The following is a 12,832-nucleotide window of genomic DNA, read 5'->3' as shown; positions in this document are numbered from 1 at the left end:
GAGAGGGGATGGAGACATGAGGGTCTGTCAGGAAAAACAAATCATCGGCAAAAGCCACAATTTTGTAGTCTCGGCCATTGAGGTGGAATCCTCTAATGGATGGGTTCGCGAGTACGTGTCGTAAAAAGGGTTCAAGGGAAATAATGAAGAGTAGGGGCGACAAAGGGCACCCCTGTCTGGTACCCTTTTTAATATGCACTGTGTGTGACAACATCCCATTCACCCTGAGCCTGGCCGAGGGGTTCTGGTACATCGCTGAAATCCAGGCCATCATATTCGGACCCAGTCCTGTATGTTTGCACGTCTGTAGCATATAGTCCCAAGCTACTTGATCGAAGGCCTTCTCCGCATCGGTTGACAGGAGGAAGCCCTCGATCTTTCACTGGTGTGCCAGGTGGATCAGGTTCAGGGATTTTGTAACATTATCTTTGGCCTCTCTACCGGGCATGAATCCGGCCTGGACGGGTCCTATCAAGTCGTGAAGCAAGGGTCTCAGTCTATTGGCTAAAATTTTCGTTAGGAGTTTGACGTCAATATTTAAGAGGGAAATCGGCCTGTAACTAGAACAGTTTAGAGGATCCTTCCCCTCCTTGGGTATGACTGTAATAAAAGCCGACAGGAAGTCATTGGAGATTAGTCCCTGGGTTGTCAGAGAGTTCATAGCGTTCTTAAAGGGGGCAAGTAAAATGTCCAAGAAACTCTTATAATATATAGCACTAAAACCGTCGGGTCCAGGGGATTTACCTGTTTTCAAGTCTCTAACAGCAATTTTAATTTTGGCGTCCTCTATAGGTCTATCCAGCTGAATACGATCTTCGTCGTTTAACGCGGGGAGGTTAGCTGCCTCTAGGTAGGCCTGTATCGCCTGGGCACGGTCGCTCTGCATGTCGGGAGGTCTATGCATATGAGGGAGATTGTACACAGTTGTATAGTAATTGTGGAAATGTCAGGCAATGTTCACTGTGTCGCAATCAATCTTCTCCCCTTTGCCTTTTATACCCATAATGTGGTTGTGATTTGTCTGGGACCTCAGGGCTCTTGCTAGAATCTTGCCCGTCTTATCCCCATGCTTGTAGTAAATCTTCTTTTTGAAAAATAGGAATCTCCTGGCGGTATTGTCAAAAATTTGTTTCAGGGTCTTTCTGGCTTCGAGGAGTTCAGTCGCCGAGTCAACGGTGAGGGAATGTTTGTGGAGGGATTCTAAAGTACGGATCTTGACAGTCAGGTCAGAGATTGCTTTGTCCCTCTCCCTTTTTTTCCTGGCCCCCATACGGATCAGCTCGCCCCTAATGTGGCATTTGTGGGCTTCCCAAAGCGTAAGAGGGTTCATCCCAGGCGTATTGTTCAGCCGGAAATATTCAGTCAGTGAGGAGACCAAGTCAGGGAGGAGCGTCGGATCTGTCAGCAGCGACGAGTTCAGTCTCCATGTGTTGTGTCTGGTAGGGGTATCTGACAGGTCTAAGGAGATGGAAATAGGTGCGTAGTCCGAAATGGTTTGCAAACCTATGCGAGCATCACGTAGCAGTGGGAGGTCCCTCTGGGCTATAAAAATGTAATCGATTCTCGAGTGTCGATTGTGTGGGGCCGAGAAAAAGGAATAATCCCGTCCATCTGGATTTAAGTGGCGCCAGGTGTCCACTAGGTTCAATGAGTGTAGAAGCTTCTTAATGCTCTTTAGGACTTTGTACGTAATAGCTGATTTGCCAGTGGATGTGTCTTCAGTCGGTATAAGAGGAACATTAAAATCTCCCCCCAGTATCAGTCTACCGGAACTAAAGCTCAACAGCTCGTCCACCACCTTCCGGCAGAAAGTGAGCTGGGCCGAATTGGGGAAATAAACGTTCGCCAGTGTCAGGGGGACTCCCCGGCACAACCCCGTGAGGAAAATAAATCTCCCCCCAGGGTCTACCAGTTTGCCCATCACTGTAAAGGCAGCGTCCCTGCTCACCAGTATCGAGACCCCCTTGGACTTGGTCTCGGGACTGGCAGCATGGTAAGCCTCAACAAAGTAGGAGTCAGTAAGTCTTGGTATGTGATTGATTTTAAAATGGGTCTCTTGGAGGAATACAAAACCAGGCCTACCTTTCCTAAGCTCCCTCAATAAAGTGGTTCTCTTCTCAGGGATGTTGAGCCCCTTAATGTTGTGAGAGATGACCGTGGGACCACGACCGACATCAGAATATGCCATGGCTCAGACTCAGGGAAGCGCGGATGTCGGAACCTGTAAAAATAGCTCAGCAGTTATATGTGTATACTTAAGGCAGTACAGAATCTCTAATTGGATATAGGCTAAGGTAAGGTAAGGAGAAGAGTAGAGAAGTAGCAGAAAGTAGGAAAGGAGTATATGGAAGATAAAGTATAGGTTACTCTCCCTTCAGACGGGTAAGCCGTCCCGGGTGTTTAAGTTAGTGTGTGAGGACGGGCCCCAAACGGACCCGTACTGGACACTATTGGGGGGGTTAGGGAGGCCCACCCCAGAGACAGCAGCAACCACCACGCAGAACACACCAGTCTAACAGTCCAGGTGTCTACGCCGTGTAGAGATAAAAAATTAAATATCAACAATCAAACTAGAGCAAGTACTCGATTAACCAAATAGGGGTCGTCGAGCGTGGCCCATTACATATCTATGTTAAGTGCTGAACAGTCTGTTATACACCAACGAACAAAGAAATTATAACAAAGAACCTGAATAAAAAGCTATAAGCAGCCAAAGTGAGGAACATGTATAGCATCCGAACATCAGCAACCCCCCCGGGATACTGGGCAGGTAGACCCCCCAGGGCCCTACCAGCAGAGTATCACCACTACCCCACGTCCCCCTGCAACAACTAAAAAAACATTTAAAAAAAATACATTAGCTGTGCAGTCAATGGAGCAGGAAAGCTGGGCACGTGGGTAATAAACAAAGGAGCCTCCGGTGGGCATTTCACTCCCTGCCCTTGCCACAAGTTGGGTGTATAGATAAGTACTTGGGGTCACCCGGCCAGTCATCCCAAGGGTTCTAAGCAGGTAGAGGGCAGGATGTAACCGACAGTCTTTTGCTCCAATGTAAATAGAACAGATCGGGCCTCCTCTGAACTCTCGAATAGTGTGTGGGGGGGGGGGGGGGGGTAAAACAAAAGAGAAAATAAAATGAAAAAGTAGGAACACACAGCCTCTTCCCCCAGTCAATGAGAGAGTCTGAGATACATTGTTGAGGAAGCTGTAGATGTTTCGTAGGCAAAAGTAGAGGCAAGTAAACGGGGGAAAGTGTGAAAAAGAAAAAAAAAAAAAAAAAAAAGGTAAAAAACAAAGTCACATACAAAACCTCGTAAATGAAAAGTTACCACACAGTGTGCCTAAGCGTCCATCAGAATCCTGGAAGAGTGAGGGCGACTTCGGGGAGTGCCCCTCGGTGAGGCGTCGGTACGGCCTTGTCTCCGCTTCTTGGTGGAGTGTTTCTCAGGAGATGCCAGTGGGGAGAAAGGTGGGGTCCTATCCTTGGGTGGTAGTGAGAACTCCCGATACCAGTCAGGTAAGGCAATCAGTTCAATCTGGAGGGCTGTGCAGAACTCCGGGAGGTCTGCAGGTGTGCGTAGAATATGCTGCTTGCCACCATGATTGACCAGGAGGGCGAAGGGGAAGCGCCAGGAGTAACGCAGCTCTTTCTCCCTTAATTTATCCAGCAAGGGCCGCAGCGCCCTGCGGTTTTTCAGGGTAATTTGGGAGAGGTCTTGAAAAAGTTTGATGCTTTCCCCATTGAAAACAATCTGGTCTTCCCTGCGCGCCCGTGACATGATGTCTTCTTTAAGGGCAAAGCTCTGGAGACAGCATACTATATCACGAGGGGGCAAAGTGTCCGGGCCTCTCATCCTGAGTGCCCTGTGTGCTCTGACGAAATCAGTCTCTTCTGGCCTCTCCAGGAGGGAATTAAAGACCCTCTGCAGGACTGAGGTGATCTGGTCCGCCATTACCGATTCCGGTATGCCGCGTACCCTAATATTGTTACGTCTCCCCCTGTTATCCAGGTCTTCCAAATGCCTGTTTATTTCAATGAAGTGGAGGGAATGTGTGGCTACCGCTTCGTCTAGCCTATTAATGGATCTGTCCCTCTGCTTCCCCGCAGCCTCCGTGGCTGCCATATTCTCTTGCAGAACAAGGAAGCTAGTCTTTAGGTCAGTGATGGCGGCGGAAAACGAAGCCTTGATATCAGCAGCGAAGCATGACATATCCTCATAGGTAAGGGGGTGGGTAGAGTGAGTGCCTCTCCTACCGTTATCCTCCGCGGCTGACTGTGAATCCTCACTGCAGTCCTCCTCCGCATAGCCCGGCGCCATCTTGCCTCCCTCCACCACCTTCAGCGCTGAGGCCTGGGATTTGAAAAGATCCAAGATGTTTCTCCCGGTGTTGGCAGCCTGGGAGCGGCGTGAGCGAGTCTGGAGCAGTTGCCTGTCCTGCCTGTTCTTCAGGCTTTCGTCGGTGAAAACAGACGGGCTTGGGCCACTTTATCGACGGAGCTCCTCTGTTAAGCTGCCATCTCCGTCGCGCGCCAAGCCACGCCCCCTTTATAGCATTTTTATACATTTTTTTTTTACTAGTAATGGCGGCGATCAGCGATTTTTATTGTGACTGTGACATTATGGCGGACACATCAGACATTTTTGACACATTTTTGGAAACATTGTCATTTATACAGCAATCAGTGCTATTTAAATGCACTGATTCCTGTGTAAATGACACTGGCAGTGAAGGCGTTAACCACTAGGAGGCAGTGTAGACGTTATGTGTTTTTTTTATTGTAGGGGGCGTGGCCTGGCATGTGACGTCACTGATCGTCCTTCCCTATAAAAGGGAACAGACGATCGGTGACAGCCACACAGGGAAGCACGGGGAGAGGTTTGTTTACACAGACCTCTCCTCGTTCTTCAACACTGGCCCCGTGGCCACGGTCATGGAGCACAGGACCGGGACCCACCGTTGGGCACCCTAAAAAAGCAACGTACAGGTACGTGCTTGTGCCCAGCCGTGCCATTCTGCCGATGTACATCGGCGTGAGGCGGTCCTTAAGTGGTTAATGTGACTTGAGCAGGTATCACATATGAATAGTTGAACTTAAGGCAAAAATGTATTATCTCTGTAGCGCTACCCCTGCTAGTGGCGGCCGGTGATATTTTTCTTGGGAGGGGCAGCAAACAATCCACCCATCGCCACCCACCCCACCAGCCCCGCACTTACCCTATCTGGGTCGCAGCCAGCGCTTCCTCCAGGCAAGGGGTAGCGACTCCTCCTGGTGCTTCACGGTGACTTCCCCTGCGTCTCCTCCATCCTCCTCCTCGGTGGCCAATAGGATCGCTTCTCTCTGCCAATCAGTTGATGGGTCTCAGGACTCCCTTCTTGATTGGCCAGGAGGAGAATATTAATTTGCTAATGTCACACAACTGGGTGGGCTCGGGGCGCAGTGCTCTGTGCCCCAAGTCCACCCTTTTTTTAAGCCTATTAGAGCCTCAGCTTTAATTACATGCTTCTAAAAAAACATTGGAATCCGAGCATCCAGTGGATTATGGAGCCAGATGCATGGACACATGGATGGAGGTGCAGCGTCCCTGTGCCCTGCATTACGGCCAGCACTGACCCCTACAGGAGCTGTTGGTTCCCTTACTCCTGCACAGCCAGGTTAACATGCATTTTCTCTGCTTGTATCCAAACACAAGAAGTCAGTCCCTTGGCTTTGTTTTCTTAGGGTGAAAAAACTTTGATGGGGTGAAGGTAATTTTTTGCAAACACAAAACTGCATTACTTTAACTGCCAACGGCGCAGTCATGCAACAGTGTAACCAAATATAATGCATGTTCTTTTCTTTCCACAAATAGAGCTTTCTTTTTGGGGTATTTGATAACCTCTGCAAATTTTTTTTTTTGTGCTATAAATAAAAAGAGACTGACAATAAAAAAAAAAAATATATATATATATATATAATTTTTTTTTTCTGCTATAAAACATATCCAATAAGAAAATGTAAAAAAAAAAAAAAAAAAAAAAAAAATTTTTCTCATCAATTTAGGCCAAACTGTATTCTGCTACATATTTTTGGTAAAAAAATAAATCTGCGTATATTGATTGATTTGCGCGAAACTTATAGCGTCCAAAAACTATGAGATATATTTATGAAATACATTTTTTTATTACTAGAAATAGCAGTGATCAGAGAATTATAGCGGGACTGAGATATTGCGGTGGACAAATCGAATACCTCAAACTGACACTTTCTTTGGGAACCAGTGACACTAATACAGTGATCGATGCTAAAAATATGCACTGTCACTGTACTATGGACACTGGCAAGGAAAGGGTTAACATCTAGTGCGATCAAGGGGTTAAATGTGTGGCCAACGTGTTATGCCCCGTACACACGATCGGACATTGATCAGACATTCCGACAACAAAATCCATGGATTTTTTATGATGGATATTGGCTCAAACTTGTCTTGCATACACACAGTCAACAAAGTTGTCCGAAATTCCAAATGTCAAGATCGTGGTGATGTACGATGAGCCGAGAAAATTGAAGTTCAATAGCCGGTGCAGCTCTTCTGCTTCATTCTGAGCATGCGTGGCACTTTGTGCTTCGAAATTGTGTACACACGATCAGAATTTCTGACAATGGATTTTGTTGTCAGAAAACTTGAGATCCAGATCTCAAATTTTGTGTAATGGAAATTCCAATGGAAACTATCCAATAGAGCCTACACATGGTCGGAATTTCCGACAACAAGCTCCGATCGCACACTACGTCAGAAAGTCCGACCGTGTGTATGGAGCATAACTGTGTACTGTTTTTACAAAGCAATGTGCTCCTGTTAGAAGAGAGCCCTGTGTATGGTCACTGGCACCCAACAACATTACCGAATAGAGCCCTGTGTAGATAAACAATCAGTGGCCAGGCACCCGTTGATTGGTGCATGCCAATCGCAGCACTATGTACATGATCCTGCACAGAAGAGCCTCCTTGCCACCGTATATAGTGGTTAAGCAAGATTCCTTTCAAACGGCTGTCAGTATCCTTCCAAGCCAGCCCAAGGCATAACTCACCCCAGGCCAGGGGTTCCCCTCTAGGGGAACCGACAGTCTCCTCACCACTCCATCTTCCCCCTGACTTCCCCTGGCATAACTCATCCATATTTAAGGGTTGGCTCAGCCACCCTGCCAGGCCTACTTCCTGAGGTTGGCCAAGTTCCCCTAAGTATGCAGATCAACCGTCCTGGCCTCCTCCCACTAACTTCTAGAATTTTTTTTTTCAAACTTCCATGACAGGGATCACCGCTGGAGAGGGAGAGGACAGGTATCACCCTTGGGGAGTCAGAGGACAGGGATCACTGCTGGAGAGGGATCACCACTGGAGAGTCAGAGGAGAGGGATCACCACTGGAGAGTCAGAGCACAGGAATCACTGCTGACAGAGCACTTGGCTGAGCTTTCCCATCATAGCACTTCCTCCCCTCACTACAGAGCTGAAATCACATTCCTTTACACACAGCCAGTCAGCCACAATCTTCACAAGGTGTAGCTGGCTGCTATGTTGCCATGATGTGGGGGTGATTGCTTGTTCCATTATTGTCTGCATATAAGACCTGGATGGCAGTAAGAGGTCTTTATTGTGAAATGCAAGTACATGCACACACCATAGAACCTTCTCATAGCATTGGAAGCTTTAAGACCCACTCCCAGATTTCTGTAGATATGGACTAGCTTAATCTAATCAGTAGGAGAACCTATGTTCATGTCCTATGATGTGAAAGTAGGGTCAAATCATTTAAAGGGTAAGTTCACCTTTGTACACTTTTTTTTTTCTCCTAAATTCCAGCTCTCCTATGCACCAATAGAACATTCATGTACTTTCTTTGCAAAAATATCAAAGCTTTCTATTAAATCTACAGTTACTTACTTTTCTTGTCCTAATCCACGTTTCCATTAGCAATATCTTTCTTCCTCATCAGACTTTAGACCATGACACATGAAGGAGTTGACCAGCTGACCTCATTAGCACACACCCTGCATCATCCCTCCACCCACTCCCAGCTGCACATTTTTTTTTTAAATTAAATTTAATCAGTGATCACACTTCTCACTAAATACACAATCAGATTGAATAGTGTATGACCATCTTCATACAAGTACATAGGAGGCAATGGACAGAAATACTCAGCTGTCAACCCCATTCACAACTCTGCATAGCGGAAACTGACATTCCCACATGCTTTTATTTTTTTTTTTTTTTTTTTTAGCGAGGGGCAGAGTCGTTTTGGAGCATTTTGCCTTATCACACATAGGGCAGCCCATTCAGCATCTAGCATAGTGGGAGCACACATTTTTCCTGTGACACGCATATGGCAGCCTGTTGATTTCAATTGGCTGCACTACATGTGGTTAATGGAACATTTTGGCGTTTTGTGGGTTGTGTATTTTTTACTGTGCGTTTTTCAGCATTTGCCCCTTGTTTTGTCACATGGCGAAATGTGAGTTTGCTTCTGTGTTTGGTGTATTGTTAACAATTAATGGCACTGAAAGAACAACTAGTAATTTTAGGTGTATAAACATGGCCATACACTATGCAATCTGATTGTATATTGTGTATTTAGTGAGAAGGGTGATCACTGTTTGCATTTCATTTAAAAAAACGCGCACCGTGGAATGGGTGGAGGGATGATGCAGGGTGTGTGCTAATGAGGTCCGCTGGTCAACTCCTTCCTGTGTCATGACCTAAAGTCTGATCAGGAAGAAAGACATTACAAATGGAAACATCTGGAAACATGGATTAGGACAAGAAAAGTAAGTGACTGTAGATTTTGTAGACTCTATAACTTTTGCGCAAACCAATCAATATACGCTTATTTCAATTTTTTTTACCAAAAATATGTTGAAGAATACATATAGCCCTAAACTGATGAAGAAATGTGTTTTTTAAAAACATTTTTGGGGATATTTATTATAGCAAAAAGGAAAAAATATATATATTTATTTTTTTTAAATTACGCTTTTTTTTCTAGCTCAAAAAAAAAAAACCGCAGAGGCGATCAAATACCAGCAAAAGAAAGCTCTATTTGTGGAAAAAAAAAGGATGTCAATTTTGTTTGGGTATAACGTCTAATGACTGCGTAATTGTCAGTTAAAGTGATGCAGTGGCGTATCGCAAAAAATGGCCTTGTAATTAAGGGGGGAAATCTTCCGGGGCTGAAGTGGTTAACCACTTGCCACCCGCCATATAGCAATATGACGTTGGCAAAGTGGTTTCAATATCCTGACCGGACATCATATGACATCACCAGCATATCAAGCAGCTCCGCCCCACCGGGGGAGCTCATGGCGGCGATCATTGTTGAGGTGTGTCAGTTTGACACACCACAACTCTGCTCTAGGTAAAGAGTCTCTGACGGAGACTCTTTACCAAGTGATCAGCCGTGTCCAATCACAGCTGATCAGTGTAAACAGGAAGAGCCATTGATTAGCTTTTCCTCACGCCTGTCAGATACGAGTAGCAGAGAGCTGATCAGCTGGTTCTCTGACAGGGGAGGTTTGGTTATCAGCACAGCCCCCCAAGGATACCCACACTTGCCCACCACTAGTCACCACCAGGTATGCCACCCATGGCCACCAGGGTTGAAAATCAGTGTCCACGATGGATGCCAATCAGTGGCAAACAATAATACCTGACAATCAGTGATGCCCATCAGTAGCATCCATGTGTACTGATAGTGTACATCAGTGTCCATCCATGCCCATCCGTGCCGCCTTTCAGTGCCTATCAGTGCCAACTATCAGTGTCGCATATTAGTGCCCATCATCAGTGCCCATCAGTGCCACCTTATCAGTGCCCATCAGTGCAGCCCCATTAGTGAAGGAGAAAACGTACTTATTTACAAAGATTTGTAACAGAGACAACAACAAAAACTTTTTTTCTCAAGTCGTCTTCCAGGACGGCACCCTGAGAGATGACTGGTCCACCTGACAGGAAACACAATCAATCAAAGAGGTTAAAAGCCCCCGCCCCTCCCCGTGCTCCTCAGTTTTTTGATTGTGTTTCCCCACAGCGAAACCGTTTGTTATTTTTTCCTAGACCCGAAGCCTGGGGCTGGTGGTCTCCCCCTGGGAGCCAGACCAAATGCCTGGGAAGCCTCTGGGTCTGGCAGGATGTTCTCATCCTTCCTGGGGGGTTCCCCTATATTTTCCTCAGGGGGGGCAGCAGAAACTGGAAGAGCCCCCCTGAGCGCTGAAGGACCCTGGGTACAGTGGTGTACCCAGAACTTCAGGGGCCAATTTTCCTCTCCTCTCCTTACCTGTGCGGTGGCCGTGCAGAAAAGGAGCCTGGTGTCCCTTTTGGCTCAGGGTATCTCTCTGAAGACTCCAGGTCCAGCAATCCAGAGGGTTCTTGGTGCAGCTGGAGGCAGTATCTCCCCTTTGCAGCAGAGGTGCTCAGCTTTCTGGGGAGGTTTGGCACCATCTTCCTGGAGCTTGGTGGAGGAATGACATCACTAACTCCACAGAACAGGAAGTGAGCTCAGAGTTCGGGTCATTTCCTGTCTACAGCAAAATGGTGGCCGTATCAGCATGGAGGTAACCACAGCCTCAGCCTCACAGCTGATTTGCCAAATCGGGGACATAAATCCAGGAGGAGCAGGCGCCCACTTCTCCCACAGACCGGCTGCCTTCGCCTGTGTTAGCTGTCCGAAGAAGCTCACTGGTGCCAGCAGCATGGAACGTGAGGAGAGACCCGCAGGGTCCATGGCCATGGAGGAGACCACAGGGGGTGAGTCTGACCGGCCGCCGGAGGTTTAGATGGGGGAGGGTACCCCAACTCTTCTCCTCTGGGTGGTACAGTGCTGTATTGTAATGCCTGTATGTTTTTGTTTCAGGGGACGATGCCACTGCCCTTGGGGTTGCCAGCCGTCCCGTGAAATCTTCCACCCAGCATTGTGGAAACTGTAATGCTAGATTACCCCCAGATCATCCTAAACCCTTCTGCTTTAAATGTATACAGAAGCTGACAGGGAAGGAAACCTCTCAGATAATGGAGAAGTTTCTCACAGTACAAACTGAGATGCTGTCCACTCTGAAAGCCTTTCAGTCCTCCCTTAAGTCTAGGGATTCAGAGGCTCACACCAGCAAGGACGCCTCCTCCCAGGAGGGCTCCGCTTCCTCTAGGGGGTCTAGACGGCGGGCAGACAACCCAAGGTATCTCCAGTCTCAGGATTCAGAGGAGGAGGATGAGTCCGAATCCCATGGGCAGGGATTCTCGGACGAGGGTGTGTTGGACAGCCAGGAGGAGGATGAGGGGGAGGACTCCAGGTCTAGCAGGCATATCTTTTCAGCCGATGACATGGAGGGACTACTGAGGGCGGTTTACGCTTCTGAAGGGATTCAGGAGCCCACGGCACAGGTCTCTGCCCAAGACAAAATGTATAGGGGCTTAATTAAACCACAGACCAGGGTTCTTCCGGTACATCCTGCACTCAAAGATATTATCTTAAGGGAGTGGAAGGATCCGGAGAAGAGGCTCCTAAAGTACAAAACATGGAAGCGTAGATGCCCCTTTACTGAGGAGGATGAGGAGAAGTTTTTCAAGACTCCTAGGCTAGACGCCTCCCTGGCACAAGTTTCTAAACAATCCGATCTTTCCTTTGAAGACACTGGGAACATCAAGGATCAGATGGATCGGAGGGCAGAAACTATTTTCCGCAGGGCCTGGGAGGCCAACGCGTCGGCTATGAGCCCCGCGTTGGCCTCAGCCTGCATCGCTAGAAATGCGGACATGTGGATCTCTAAGCTGATAGACCACATCTCCCAGACTTCCAAGTCTAAGGAGGTCTTAGATTCATTGGAGGTCGTAGGCAGCGCTGTTGCATACCTAGCGGATGCGGCCGTGGAGACGGTGCGCACAACCGCCAAGTCCGGTGCCTTACTAAACTCGGCTCGGCGAGCCCTATGGGTTAAAACTTGGGACGGGGATGGCTCATCTAAGACCCGTCTATGTGGCCTCCCTTTTGAGGGTTCCCTCCTTTTTGGTGCTGGCCTAGACCAAGCCCTTGCTAGGTCGACCGAAAAGGGGAAGAAATTCCCTACTAAACCGAGGAGGGATAGGAAGAGGTTTTTTCGTGGCCCCCAGGCAAAGAACCGCTTCTCGGAGAAAAAGGTCTCCCCTAATAGACGTTGGGGGGCTGGGAAGGACAAGCAGAAGTCAGGCATTCTCTTTTCCAGCCAGAAGTCAGGCGACAAGACCTCCAAATGACATTCCCACTTTGTCCCTCAGTGGGAAAGGGTCACTCAGAGCCCCCATATTCTACAGATCATAAAAGAGGGTTACAGATTAGAATTTCTTTCCCCTCCTCCCACCAAATTTCTCTTGACCCACCTTCCCAGGGATCCTGGCAAGGCAGCAGGAGTCCTACAGAATATAGAAGAACTGGCCAGGCAGGAGGTCATAGTGCCTGTTCCAGAGGGCCAGCAGGGTCAGGAGTTCTACTGCCACATATTTGTGGTACCAAAGCCCTCAGGAAGATATCGCCTCATCATAAATCTAAGGCATCTCAACGTCTTCCTGCGGTACAAGAAGTTCCGCATGGAGAGTGTTTATTCTCTCAGGAGACACCTTCTCAGGGACGTGTTCATGGTAACCTTGGATTTAAAGGACGCCTACCTTCACGTCCCTATATTTCAGAACCATCAGGTCTTCCTAAGATTTGCAATTGCCTCTCCAGAGGGAGTTCAGCATTGGCAGTTTGCGGCCCTCCCCTTCGGGCTGGCATCCAGTCCAAGGGTTTTTACAAAGATCCTGGCAGAAGTAGTGGCCTTCCTGCATC

At 47.8% G+C, this 12,832-nt stretch overlaps 1 long non-coding RNA gene across 4 annotated transcripts in view; it reads right to left on the bottom strand.

Annotated features, from left to right (window-relative positions):
• The window catches only part of LOC143942119 (uncharacterized), a 132,842-nt gene extending 124,852 nt beyond the window's left edge, over positions 1 to 7,990 (bottom strand). For 3 of the 4 annotated variants that reach the window (XR_013264696.1, XR_013264695.1, XR_013264694.1), the window contains exons 1-2: positions 7,924 to 7,983; positions 2,083 to 2,221 (exon numbers count right to left, since the gene is read on the bottom strand). This is a non-coding gene — a long non-coding RNA (uncharacterized LOC143942119). Of the gene's footprint in view, positions 1 to 2,082; positions 2,222 to 7,923 lie in introns of all 4 variants that reach the window. The other variant, XR_013264697.1, reaches the window with a different exon arrangement.
• Positions 7,991 to 12,832: the final 4,842 nt, after the last annotated feature.

The sequence above is a fragment of the Lithobates pipiens genome, unplaced genomic scaffold (genome assembly GCF_037356315.1).
Source record: "Lithobates pipiens isolate NorthernLeopardFrog02 unplaced genomic scaffold, aLitPip1_a1.2 Scaffold_30, whole genome shotgun sequence".
Taxonomy (NCBI): domain Eukaryota; kingdom Metazoa; phylum Chordata; class Amphibia; order Anura; family Ranidae; genus Lithobates; species Lithobates pipiens.
Note: the sequence above shows the minus strand (reverse complement) of the source record. Positions and strands in the feature narration are given on the sequence as shown.